Here is a 13,810-nt window from a genome sequence, read left to right on the forward strand (position 1 = left end):
TTTTATCAAAATCGACACTTTCCTGTGAAAGGTCTCAATTTTGACACAACTCCATTTTTTAGCAGAAAATGTTCACATTGAAAAATTTACAGTCAGCTCTAATTCTTTCCGATCATTGTGATATCTGGGCACCTATCCCATTACAGGATGTTCATGAATAAACTACTGCTGCTCTTCTTGAGTGGCTGAAGAAATGAAGTCCAGCATTCTCATATTTTGCATCAGTAAGCTACCGCTGTCCCCCTTGTTAAAGCTTTATTGCTACATTAGCATGATTATACTATATTTTCATAGGCAGTACAAAGTTTATACAAATTGGTAGGAGTATTTTGCAGAATGTAAATTTTCAGATTACTGCATTGAGCAAATTCATCTTCATTTGAATAAAATTGTAACTAGATTATAGAGGTGGGTCCAGACCAAAACCTCATCAAATGAAATATCTCTGCACCATTGATGAGAGAAGTTGGAGATCCAAACCCATATCAATCTATAAATTATATGGATGAAGCCTATCTACCAAGGCCACCCAGAGGATTCAGGGGGCCTGGGGCAAAGCAGGGGAGCGGACATAAAAAAGGTGCCACGCGCTGCGGCGCTTGTACTCACCAGGCAGTGCTCTGAGTCTGCGGCGGCGGGGGTGGCGGGTCCTTCACTCACTCTGCGTCTTCAGCAGTACTGAAGGACCCACCGCCGAAGTGTCGCTGAAGACCCAGACCGCCACCGGGTGAGTAGCCAGGCAAGGGATTCAAAGGCCAGGGCTCAAGGGTCCCCTGCCGGGCCCGGGACCTGGGGCAAATTGCCCCACTTGCCCCCCCCCCCCGTGTAACCCTTCTATCTACTAAGCTGAACCAAACAAAATGTAGCATGTGAACCAACATCCTGGATCCATATATCCTTTGAGTCCACTCCAGCCTTACAGCCTCACAAATTGAATAAACAATTTAAATAAGGCCAGCTCAAAATCAACAATAGCTAGGATGAAATTACTAGGGCTATCTATTTACATGCTTTAAAGCATAAAACATTCATAATCGTTGGTCAAGGAGAAATTCCCCTGTGCCCGTTTTGCACAGTGTTTGCATCATGGGTGAATTGAGAGTCTTGGAAGCATCCAACATTGGCCAATACTAGAAACAAAGTACCAAACTATATGGACTGTTGTCTTGTTTCTTTGTGTCACTTCTTACTTTGTGTCTACAATCAATTCATATCAGTAGCTGTGTTGTTTTCACTATATTACTGACTGTCACAGGGTAGCTGGGCCTTCCAAAGAGAGCGAGGTCTCAGCCCACCTGTAACAGAGCTGATTTGTCTACCTAGGTGGAGAGAATGAATCAAGTCAAAAGACAAGTGGTCTTATGACTAAACAAAGTATCTGATGTAAAAGAAAAGAGACCTGTGAACAGCCAAAGAGGGAACTGTAGAGAGAGACAGAGAGTCTCCTGCAGTTGTCCCTGAAGGAGGCAGTTGGGGCTTGGTAGAAAGACTCAGCTGGAAGTTTTGTTTTCCTTTTGTGGAGAAGGCAAAGAAGGAACGCCAGCTCATGTGTCTTATCTCAAGGTTTAGAGAACAGAGAAGGAGACAGTACTTACAGAGGAAGGTCTATATCCCATTTAAGGCAGGAGTGGAAGACCTTTTTGTGTAAGTATAACCAGACCCCAAGAAGGGCTGTCATTGGACTTGGGAAAGCTTCTTTTTGAGTTAGTCAAGAACCAAGGGGGAAAACTGAGGCAGGGTGCTACAGAGAGGACATGTCGGATGTGGTTGACCCAGTTACCTTGAGCTTCTTTCTGATTGATTAAACAGAGGTGCCAGCCATAGTTGTCCTTATAAAGCAAAGTGAAGGTATGAAGCAAAAAAAGATAAAAGGGATAGAAAATGCTATGATGCAGTCAAAGAAGTAAAGTAAGGTCATCATGAATATTAGAACAATGAGGCAGAAGAGGGAAATTCAGCTAGCCCGGAGAGAGCCTAAAGGCATCGCAAGTCAACTTGTAACAGTTATTCAGATAACAAACTAGTCTTCAGATTTTTAATCGTCTAGAAATCTGATCCACTAAATGCAGGTCCCAAGCCACCACGTAATTGGGAATAAGAGTATCCCCAGAAGTGGAGTAGTCTTTTTTTCTATTTTATTTTACAACTACATCTCCTTTCCTTTGCTTATTCTCTTTTGTATTCCATTTCCATTATGTGTAGTTTGCTCTTTGCTACTTTTGTATGTTTTTCTGCTTCTGTGGCATCTTTCTCTCTCCTCTTTTTTTTTATTCTTTTTTTCCTCCACTATGTCTTTGCCAAGGTTGTCATCTTCCCACTCTCTTTCTTTCTTTCTCTGTCCTCCACTTCCTTCTTTACTTATTTTCTGTTCTTTCCACTTCTTGTTTCTTTTTCCTTCATCTCTGACTCTCACCCGTCCACACTCTGAGTCACATTTCTTCTTTGCTGCCTTTTCTCCTTCCTCTTCCTAGACTCCTTTTTCTCTTCCAACTATGGTAGAAATATTTGAGAGATCAGCTGTGTCGATGTATTTTTTAGTAGTAAAGAGATCAAGCTACAACATTCAGACTAGTAAAATAAAGTTCTTGGATGGAATTAGACAAATTTCCCAAATGATTCTCCTCTTTGAGTCTGGGACATAAGATATTCAAAATCTTTTAACACTATCTTGAAAAATGCTTTTCTGGTTGTCGTATCAATCTTCAGCAGAAAATAAGACCACAATGTCAGCACCCAAGTCTGCTTTTAAGGATAATATGTTTTGGCAATTTGACTCAAATTATACCAGGTTAAGATTTTATTTATTTGTTTTACGGTAGTAGTCAGAGTTCCCAAAAGAGATTGAGAATTTATTGTAGTAGGCACTTGTAAAACCAAGTGAAAGAACTCTCTGCCCCAAAGAATTTACAATATAAATAGACAAGACAAAGGGAAGGGAAGGGAAACAGAAGCACAGAGATGGGAAATGACTTGTCTAAGGTCACACAGCAGGTCAGTAGCAAAGCAGGGAAGAGAACTTGGGTCTTCAGATTCCGAGTCCAGTGCCTTTTGGACCATGCTCCCTCTCTATGAGATGAAAACACTTCTCTTCATATATAATCCTCTTTCCTCCCCCACTTTGTGCTGCTCTCATGCAGTCTTTATCCTTCACTGTTAAAAACATCACATATAGAATGTCACAAAAAGCAATTGCTAGGGATTAGAACTACTGTCTTGAGTAGCTTCAAGTGCCTACAAACTTAAAAGGGATACGAAACAGCTTTAGTTTTTACAGAAAGCTTAATCTTTTCTATCAAGAATAGATTTTAATAAAGAAGATAGCATTGCTTTAGGGCTAACCCCTTCAAAGACATAATATCCTTAAATAACATTCTTTTAGAAATATCCTCAGCTATTTCACTCTTGTGATGGAATATCCCACTTTTGATTAGATCTCCACCTAAAGCTTTACTACCGTTTTCAGCCAGAACAGTGACTAATTTGTCCATTAGAGGCTTACATTCGGTGTCAGATTTTTCTGCATCCATCTCCCATGTAGGCCTTTGGGGTGAAATGCTGGCCCCACTGAAGTCAATGACAAAAACGCCCCATTGACTAAAACCGGACTCAAATTTCACCCTTGATGTCTGAGAGTCAGTTTTGAGTTCTACATTCTTCGTATTCTGGAAAATGAAGTTCACGTGAATAGCATCTACTACAGACTAGGCCCAAGAAACAGCCCCACAAGTGATTGCATAATGAGTTTTTGTCTTTTGGCAAGTGGGAAAGCAAGGACTGTTTAACACCCACACTCCTTCCCAGCTATGGAAAGAATATTATCCTCTATTAATTTCTACAGGTCAGTTCCATAAGGGACTCCTGTTTTGAGCAACACCAGTCTCTTTCAACAAGAAGTGATTAGAGGTAAGTCATTTCTCCAGTGCTCCAGCCTCCCACAAATATTACAGTGATTACTTGGAACTCACTGGGAAAGCTCAACAAAAAGAGACCGAAATAAATCGAGTGGCGTTTGGTAAATCAAGAGACAACGCCCAATAAAAAGGGTAACCAGCTCAAGTAAAGAGACCAATGAAGCAAAGCCCTGGAATGAAGGACAGTTTCAAGACCAGCGATGTTGAACAACTGGCTATTTTGCAGTCATCTTATTGATATGGTAACTTGAGCTTTTTTGCTTTCAATTAGGCAAGGCACTGCCTAGGATTCCAACTTTGTTTAGTGTGTGTGTTTTATGTTTATATAAAAATTGGTGCATATTGAGTTTTATCTGGGTGCAGTCTACTCAGTTAGAGGACTGGAGGGAAAAAAAGTGGCGTGTTAAACAGAAAACAAGTAGTGATTGACACATGACTCCTGCATGCCTCAACATCGTTGTCAGTGTTCTGCCAACCAGACTTTCCAGATGTTATTGAGGGTGAGAGATCTGGACATCTGTAAGCTTGTAAGTTCCCTGAGCTTGCTTGAGTGGAACAAAGCTGTCATAGACTCAGATGAACTGCCGGCTTCAGGAGTGGACTTTGGAGTGTGTATGGAGGTAGTAAGGGGGCTTCTGTGAAAGAAAGGAGGGAAGAAATGGAAGCTAGTTTTTGTGTCTCTTGTCCCTCAATTAAAAATAGTCAGGAGGGGAATTCTCATGAGAGTTCCAAGGGTTAAAGTAATTGCATTGTGCACAGGACGTCAGGTTGTCTCAGTTTAAACATTAAAGGACAGGTAACAGGAAAGAGCCATGTATGCCTGCTTTATATATTGGAGAAATTGTTCATTCATGTGAAATGTTGACCTCTGTCATCCTGCCAAGCTGACTGGGCCCAAGGGTGAGCTGCTGCTCAAGCGTTGGTTGCAAAAGTTAATGCTGCCAGGGGAGTACTTTAAAAGGACGCTGTCAGGTTGGTGTACCCAAAATCTGACCTACCCTTTTTTCCCTTCCCCTTACATATATTTGAAAAGTTCATGTCATTCTTTTCTGAGTCTTTTTTCCTCCAAAAGAAAATGCTTCAATTGCTATCTGAAAAGAGGTTCGGAAGGAGAGTCTATGAGATTCTAGTATTCAGAGCATGGAAATACAGATGCTATGAAGGGGGAAATTCTGGAATGGTACTTGAAGGAGGTGGATACATTTTGTTAGTAAATTATTAAAAATGGTAGATTAAAATTGAAATGAAACTATCAACTGGAGTCCACAACTAACTTCCAAAAGAGGTGGTGAAATCACTATTTTATTTTAGTAGCATCATAGCTATGCATGGTGGGTCTTAGACAGAAATAAAAGTACTGGCCTTACTCTAAACAGATCCCTCCCTCTAAACCGCAGCTTGGCTTGATGACCTCTTATTATAAATTGGTTATTATATTACTATTATTTCTGTACTATGCTGGTACCCAAAGGTGTCAATCAAGATCAGAGCCTTGCTGTGCTGGGTGCTGTACAAACATACAGGTAGACACAGTCCCTGACCCGAAGCATTTGCAATCCAATTAGAAATGAAATGTGACAGGTAAATGTAATCGGTGGGAGAAAGGGTGGGAGAAAGAGTAAAGGAAATAAGATCATATGGTTAGCGAATTAGCTATTGTTTAAGTTGATGATTTCCTTTGGTTCAAATCAGAATCTCAAAATGAAAGCCTTGAACTTTCTGAGGCTTGTAGAATCCTGCAAAAACTCAGAGGGGTCCCAGAGAAGGTGTTATAGGATCACATTGTAGCATAATGCATATGCACAAAAGGAGCAGGTTAAAGTTGCATGGTCAGTCTTAACTTTGGCATTTCGAGACTTTCATACCCTGCATCATCTTCCATGTGGAACTAAGGTAGTTCTCCTGGCTCCTCTTCTATAGAACATGGGCACCACAGAGACTCTTTAATCTTCAAGGCTAGGGTAAGGACCACAGAGAAATCTTTGGAGTGAACGGAGAAAAGGGTTGGGGAGGGACGATTCTTTACCACTCCAGCATATAGTCTGGCTACTCTGGCTGTGTGCTAGGAATGGGATTGTGAGTTAATATCCTTGAGAGAGGCATCGCATTCTAGTAGAGAGCATACTAATGATGTTGCCTGTTAAAAATAGTACCCTTAAAAACCAAAAATATTAACAATCTTTTTTTAGTCTATCTTACAATTCTCTACCTAGCAATGCTGCTTCATATCCAGCAAAGAAGAATGAGAAATCAAAGCATCACCAAAGAAGTTGTTCTAGTTAACAGACACTCTGCTTGCTGCCAACAAGGATTTAGTGCTTATCTCTATTACAACCCTCTGAAGCTAATTGTATAGTTGTGATAATAGTGCCCTCCAGAGGAATTTTGAAGGAATTAGTTTGAGTAGCTAACACAAAAGATGGTATAAAAGTTGATGCGAAATCAAAATGGAATACAGTATAAAAGTAAAGATAGTTGACCCTTTGAAAAAAAAAAGTGCTATCTTAAAGGCTTACAAATACAACTGTATCACTGAGCCTAGTTATAATAGGTTACCCCATAACAAGGTTATGGACATGAGGGCTGCAAAACTCCAACTGAAATAAAAAATTAGAGTACCACAGTGGAGAATCAAGCCACTGATTCTAATTTGTAGTGAGACTGGATTTAACCGCGTTTTGTAACAGGCTACAGTCTCTGTCTAGGCTGTTTTGACTTATAGCCATGGTTGTGCTTGTGAACTTGCCCCGGTCTACAATTGTGAAGAGCAGTAAATGCAAATATTCACAAAAAAAGGAGCTTATTTTGGTGCCAAAGATATTTCACTTACTGTATCTCCATAATGTGGTTGCAAATTATTAAACCTTTTGATTTCTTACATCTTTGCAATGACTGTTACTGCCACTTTAAGGTTTTTCATTTGTTTACTAAACTTAGATATTGATACTGGGTCTGTGCACATTAGCTGTGTCATTCTCAGCAAGCAAAACAACATCTGTATCTCATGTCATCCGAAGTTTTCTGCAGCCTTTTCTTCCAAAGAAAGTGATGTTTTGTAGTAATGCATTGTGACACTAACCCTGGAAGGGCACATGTTATTGCAGCACATGTGGCATCTTATTTTAGATCATATAGGAGATACAGTCAATGCTTCAATATGATAGGCGACCTTAAAGGCAGAGTTTCAAACAAACTGTACAATTTCCTTGCTTTGGAGGCTCAGGATGGCTAGGGATGGCTGAATTGGTTTGGTTAAAATTTAGACTCAGTCTGAAACTTCACCAAAAATGCAAATCAAATCCGAACTGTGTGAGATTGTGGGGAACTCTGTATTCATTTATTAGGGGATTGGAGCAAGAAGGATGTGACGTTCACAGTAGGTTTGTCTGTAACAGGAGCATAGCCCACAGTGTAAAATTTCTGCAAAATCTGTGTTTCTCAATTTGTCTGCAACTCTTCTCTTGCAGGGACATAGATAACACATAGCCCAGTGAGGCCCATGTGAGAAGAGAATAAAACTGAGGACAGGGAAACAACCAAACTCTACTGTGACAGGTTGGATCACAGAAAGCCCCGGCGAGCTGCCACCCAATGTTCCAAGACTACTTCTGCCCCCTGCTTTCCCTGCCAACTGCACCCTGTCCTGCTGAGCCAGACACTCCCGTCTGCTCCAATACAGACCCAGGGTCTGAATTACTTGCCCCAAAGCTGTAGGTTTACCCCAAAGCAGCTAAAAGAAGTGTTCCGGTCTTTAACACTTAGATGCCCAACTTCCAATGGGGTCTAAACCCAAATAAATCCATTTTTACCCTATATAAAGCTTATACAGGGTAAACTCATAAATTGTTCACCCTCTATAACTCTGATAGAGAGAGATGCACAGCTGTTTGCTCCCCCAGGTAATTAATACATACTCTGAGTAAATTAATAAGTAAAAAGTGATTTTATTAAATACAGAAAGTAGGATTTAAGTGGTTCCAAGTAGTAACAGACAGAACAAAGTAAGTCACCAAACAAAATAAAATGCATAAATCTATGTGTAATCAAACTGAATACAGATAATCTCACCCTCAGAGATGCTTCAGTAAGTTTTTTCCTCAGACTGGACACCTTACAGGCCTGGACACAATTCTTTCCCCTCTTGTTCCAGCTCAGGTGGTAGCTAGGGGATTCTTCATGATGGTTCTTCTCTTTAGCCAGCTGAAGACAACATGAAGGGGTTTCCCAGGGGTTTAAATAGACTTTCTCTTGTGGGTGGAGATCCCCTTCTTGCTCCTATACAAAGTCCAGCTCCAAGATGGAGTTTAGAAATCACCTGGGGAAGTCACATGTCCATGCATGACTCACAGTTTTTACAGGTAGCACCCATTGTTTACATGCTACCTTGAACGTCCTCAAGTAGACTTCTTATGTGGATTGGAGCATTCCAAGATCCATGGTCCTTTAAGTGTTTCTTGATTAGGTTCTTAATTTCAACATTCCTTTCTCCAGGAACTGACCAAATGCTCTACGAAGGTTATTTAGAAATCAAGCCAGTACACAGCCAACATTCATAACATTGAATACAAAAATGATATATGCATGCAAATAGGATTAATACATTCAGTAGATCATAATTTTTATGGAGATGTTACATGGCATCTGTAGCATAAAACACATTCTAAGCATATTTCCATAGAGCCTTTTGGGAGGTACCATCACATAAAATTTCTGCAAAGTCTGTGTTTCTCGATTTCTGTGTAGCTTTTCTCTTGTAGGGATGCGGATAACACATAGCCAGTGAGGCCCATGTGAGAAGAGAATAAAACTGGGGACAGGGAAACAACCAAACTCTACATTTTACTAGTCTCCCACTTTCTCCTGCAGCTGTGGGTAAAGCAGTAGGCAGCTCTTTGAACCCCTCCTGCTTTCCCATCCTGCCTTTGAGGCAACCTTTAATACAGCCGTCCCTAGGAACAGCTGGTTGGTACAGGAGCGTAAATTCAACCAGTCATCTTTGTTCCAGTAGCCCGTTGGGGCACAAACAAGAGCAGCATCAATGTATGCCCATATTCTGGTGAGCATTAGCCTTAGTATAACTCCCACTCTCATCATTCCTGCCTAGCATAGGAGTAATCTGTGCAGGTGCCCCTGCTGCGGAAGTTAATGTCTGCCCATAAAAATGTAGGCCATTTCCCCTAGCTGCTAAATCCCATCACACAATACCCTTCCATGACTTAGAGCCTGTGAAGTAGTCAGTAAGATTTTGGGGACCCAGAAGTTGGGGGTCAGTAGCTCCTTCCTGTTGGATGTCATAATATGTCAGAGGTATAGTGTGATACCTGGGGAAATAGATTCACGTCATGGAATTTCTTTTTCTCTCACATTTTCTTTTAGTTTCTTAACCTAAAAGATTTTCTGTCCAAAATCTTCCATTAGGGGAATGTTAAAACTGCATGACCAAGACCTCAAAATTCAGGAAATAAAAAGCTAAGATTGCAAGTCAAACCTTAACTTGCTCCTTAACTGTGTGTATGACAACAGTCTTTAATTACATGATCACACAGTTTCTGAAATGGGAAGACAGAAGTTTTGCTACACTTTGTTTCACATAACAGCTGGTAGTACCAGGTATTACTTTGTTTATTCCAGGCAAACAATCCCTAAGAGTCATTTATTTGAAAAAGTGAACAGTAAACCATTGTTGCATCTTATACAGCAGGTAACATTTAATAAGAAGGAATTGTGAACAGGTGCTGGCATGAATAGCCTAATCTAAATATGCAGCTAAATTAACTTTGTATTTAGATGACTCAGTTCCTGAATCACACCTAAAGATCTCTGAGGTCCTAAATTTTAAAGAAATTGCATACATGGCTGCTGACTAAATTTTTAAAATAAGGGGCATAAAGAGATTTTACAAGACACAACAACTCTAAGTTATGTGGGATAATTATGACAATGAAATTAACATAAATATACAAGAATGGAGAAAAATACAAGAGACTAGATGTGTTAGGTTATAGAATTTTTTTATGATGTTCTATAGTAGTATGTGGGAAATATGTAATCACATAACTGTGAATTCAGAATAGGACAGGGTTAACTGTGTGCAAGTAAGCTTAACCTCTGGAAGTAGGATGCTTTTGATGTTAAGCTTGAAAGTTTATTGATGTATTTTCTTTGGCTGATAAACAGTGGAATCAGTTCTCCTCTCCAGGCAGGTTTACATTGGTATAATTTCACTGACTTCAGAGGCACTGCTCTCGATTTACCTCTGTGCTACTGAGCAGAATTAGGCCCAATATTTTATCAGAAAAGTGTGTGTGCACCTTTATAATACTTTTCAGTAACTGATCCTGCATGTCAGGTGAACCTATGCTCTACTCCATGCAGAACTTAAAGGGAGGGGTCAAAAGTAACTTTATGCCACTTCTGGAGCCACTCTGGCTGGTTCCAAGGCCCTGGCACAGCGCAGAACACTCTCAAGGCTCCCCTAAATTATAACCAACTGTCTATGTCCCAACAGCCTGATCTGGCAGCTGGGAATAACCAAGGGCAGTGGTGCTCTTTCCATGTCCCCTATGCTGGAAGTTGTGAGGGTGGCAGAGAGTTTCTATATGAATCACAGAATATCAGGGTTGGGAGGGACCTCAGGAGGTCATCTAGTCCAATCCCCTGCTCAAAGCAGGATCAATCCCCAATTAAATCCCCAAATTGCCCCCTCAGGGATTGAACTCACAACCCTGGGTTTAGCAGGCCAATGCTCAAATAGAAAGATCCCCAATGTGGATAATCTCTCTATGCTGGGGAAATTCCTCAGAGACCATCTTTACCACCCCTTGCTCCAGCAGGTCCAACACAAAGGGGTTGTAGGACAAGGATGAAGAGAAAAAAGTCTGCAGCAGTTGCTATGGAGCTTCTCTTTACAATGTGCTGGTATCAGAAAATCATGGTTTTGTATTTGCACAGTATCCGATACGAGGAATTTACTGAAGGTCAACAAATCCCATTGAGTACTGTAGAATGACATAGCTGAATTTCACAGGAAGCCATTGAGCAGACACACTGGAATGAGTGATCTGGAAAGAACAGCATAAGAAAACAGAGTAGAAAACTGCATAAGGTAAGAAATGAAAATTAAAGCAGATTGGAATTTGAGATAGACCTGAACCAGAGCTCTGGATCCAAACATCCCTGAATTTTGGGAATGTTTGGCTCTTGATCTGAACCTTGTGCTTGGGCCAATCTCTTTCTGAAACGTATGATCTTAAATAGTGGATTACTTACATTTAGTTAAAGCTAAATTTGGTTCTCTTGCATGCCACTGTTGTGTTAACTGCATATTTAAGGATGTTTGTGGCGATTTTCTACTTGCATTTCAGTGTTTACTTTCTCAACAATCTGATCTTTTAAAGCTGTAATCATTTTTACCAGAAAAACAACTTTGTACATAAGAGCTACTATCCCTTTTTAGGAGATCAAGGTACATAGATATGAAAACAAAAGAGGAGATTAAAATCCATTGTTCTTCATATTCAGTCATGACTAATTCGGCAACCTTGTGCATGCGGAGTATGCCCTTGAAAAGCCATATGGCTCAAAAATAATAGGTGCCTTTGGTGACTTACTCTGTATTTAGGGCTGTGTGTGAAAGAAATATCTGGAACATTTTTCCTAATAAAGTGAAATGTACAAATTCTGTTTCTTTGTCAGTGTCATGAAAAAATGAAGGTTGTGGCTCTTCACTAGAGTGATTGAGAGTGAAAAGCTGCTCTGGGAAGTCAAAGCTCCATTTTTCCCCATCATGCAAAATGCTCTCATTGATTTCAGTGGGTAATGAGTCACTCCGTCAATGACGCACCATAATATTGTATTTGTTTGTCCTTGTATTTTTCTTGTTATTAGTTTTTTCCTGTAATGCCCACACTCTTCTAAGCCCTTACCAAAGAGTGAAGAAAGCATGATCTCTGCCCTAAGAAGCTCACAGTCTAAACAGCCACTAAAATAGGGGAAAGAGTACAACATAACCAGAGTGATCAAGGTGGCAATTGGCCACTTCTTGGTAATATAACTTTGTGTGTTCACCAGGAAATAAAACCCCTGTTTTTTCTATGTGAGTTTGCCAATACATAGTAACTGCCCCACATACAGTGATACTTAGGGTGTGTCTACACTGTAATACAACACCAGCAGCTGGTTGTGGGAACTCTGGCTGTGGGGCTATTAAATTGCAGTGTAAATGTCAGGGCTCAGGCTGAAGCTTGTGACGGCGGAGGATCCCAGATCCTAGTTTCCAGCCCATATGTCTACACTGCAGTTTTATCACTCCCCCCAGCCCAAGCCCCACAAGCAAACGTCAGCTAACATGGGCCTGCCACAGGTGTTTTTACTGCAATGTAGACATACCCTTAGAGGCATTGATCCAAGGGAAGTGGTATTGCACCACCTACAAAGCAATGTCTCAGCTCTTTTTCATAGAGGTTGGTCTTCAGACAGGGGACACATTTGAGAAGGGCCAGCGCAGACATTATGGCATTCCTGGTAGCCAAAGGCCCAAATGACACATTACCCCCTGTACCTGTGATGGTGTTGGATCATGTTCCTGGCTTCAGAGTTTTGAACCAGTGACAGTAGGTGGCACTAAAGAACAGCAACATGTTAATCTGTTGTGAAGTGGAGCAGATGTTTGTTCAGCAGCTCTGAGTTTAGTTAGATTTCTAGCACCACAGATTGTAGAAATTCTCCAGTGCACTTCCTCTGTGAACATCTTACACTTGGAGTCCTTTCCACAGTCTTAATCTATGCAGATGCCCTGCTTTCAGAGAATGGAAGTTACTGGGGGACCCAGCTTTTGGGGAATGTAGCGGGGTGCTTACCCCACTCCTGCCCTGAAGGGCTTAAAACAGCCTTGGGAGAGGGCTGTGGCAGGGAAAGAGCTACTAGGCTGATTGGGGAAGCAGCTGCAGCTGGGCCATGCCCCAATCAGCCTCAGCTGGCCCTATATAAGAGGGTGGGAGCAAAGCACTCAGTAGTCTCTCTCTCTTTGTGTTCAGAGGGAGAAGGGCCTGGCTGCAGGGAGCTTAACTAGGTACCTGGAGGGGACCAGGGCTGGGAACAGGCTGAGGGAGCCAGGGAGGCTCTGGCCTAGGAAAGCCCTAGGCTGCAGGCCTGGTGAGGCCTATTAAGTACTGGGGTTGCAAAGGGGCAGGCAAAGGCAGCAGGTCCAACCCTCCTTGCCTATGATGAGTGGCTTGTACACTGCAGTCTGCCTCAGCGAACGGGGGCTAAGTGGTGACTGGCAGTAGCCAAGACTGAGGCAAGGTGAGGATAGGGGGTTCCCCTGGAAGGGGAGACCCTGAGATTGGGAGTTACTGCCAGAGGGGCAGCACCCCAGAGAAGAGGCATTGGGGTCCTGGGAGGGACATGGGGCCAGTGGTAAGGTGGAGCACAGCCCTACAGAGGGTGCTCTGACTGCTGGAGAGCTAATTCCCAAGAGAGACCAGCAGGAGGTGCCACAGGGGTGAGTCCACTCGCTTACAGGTAAGCATTACTGAATGGGATAAATTTGAAGAATGTCGGTGTTTCATTTTAGGGTGTAAACAAAACATTTAGCAGCTCTTCACTTGCTGCTGGGATTTTGTCACATTTACGATTAACATCAAATAGGAAAAGCTAAATCAAAGGAATGATTCTCTTTGTTTGACTTGGTTTCCTGACATCCCAGCCCAGTTTGACTCCTGGTGTCTTACTTGTGATCCTGATCTCTGGTTTGTCTCCTGCCTCTGACCTTCTGGTATCCTGATCCGGCCTGAATCTGGTTACTGATTTGTAGTTCTGCTCTAAAGTTTGTCTCCTGCTTCTGATCTCCTGGTAAACTGACCCAGCTTATGCTTGATTCCCATCATGTGACTATGGAC

The 13,810-nt window shown here is 41.7% G+C and overlaps 1 protein-coding gene across 2 annotated transcripts in view; it reads left to right on the forward strand.

Moving 5' to 3' along the window:
- The first annotated feature begins 10,935 nt into the window (after positions 1-10,935).
- PIK3C2G (phosphatidylinositol-4-phosphate 3-kinase catalytic subunit type 2 gamma) overlaps positions 10,936-13,810 on the forward strand; it is a 337,252-nt gene continuing 334,377 nt past the window's right edge. For both annotated transcript variants that reach the window (XM_032796037.2, XM_032796039.2), the window contains exon 1: positions 10,936-11,016. The gene's annotated coding sequence lies outside the window, so the exon portion shown is untranslated. The remainder of the gene's footprint in view (positions 11,017-13,810) is intronic.

This window comes from Chelonoidis abingdonii, chromosome 1, assembly GCF_003597395.2.
Source record: "Chelonoidis abingdonii isolate Lonesome George chromosome 1, CheloAbing_2.0, whole genome shotgun sequence".
NCBI lineage: Eukaryota > Metazoa > Chordata > Testudines > Testudinidae > Chelonoidis > Chelonoidis abingdonii.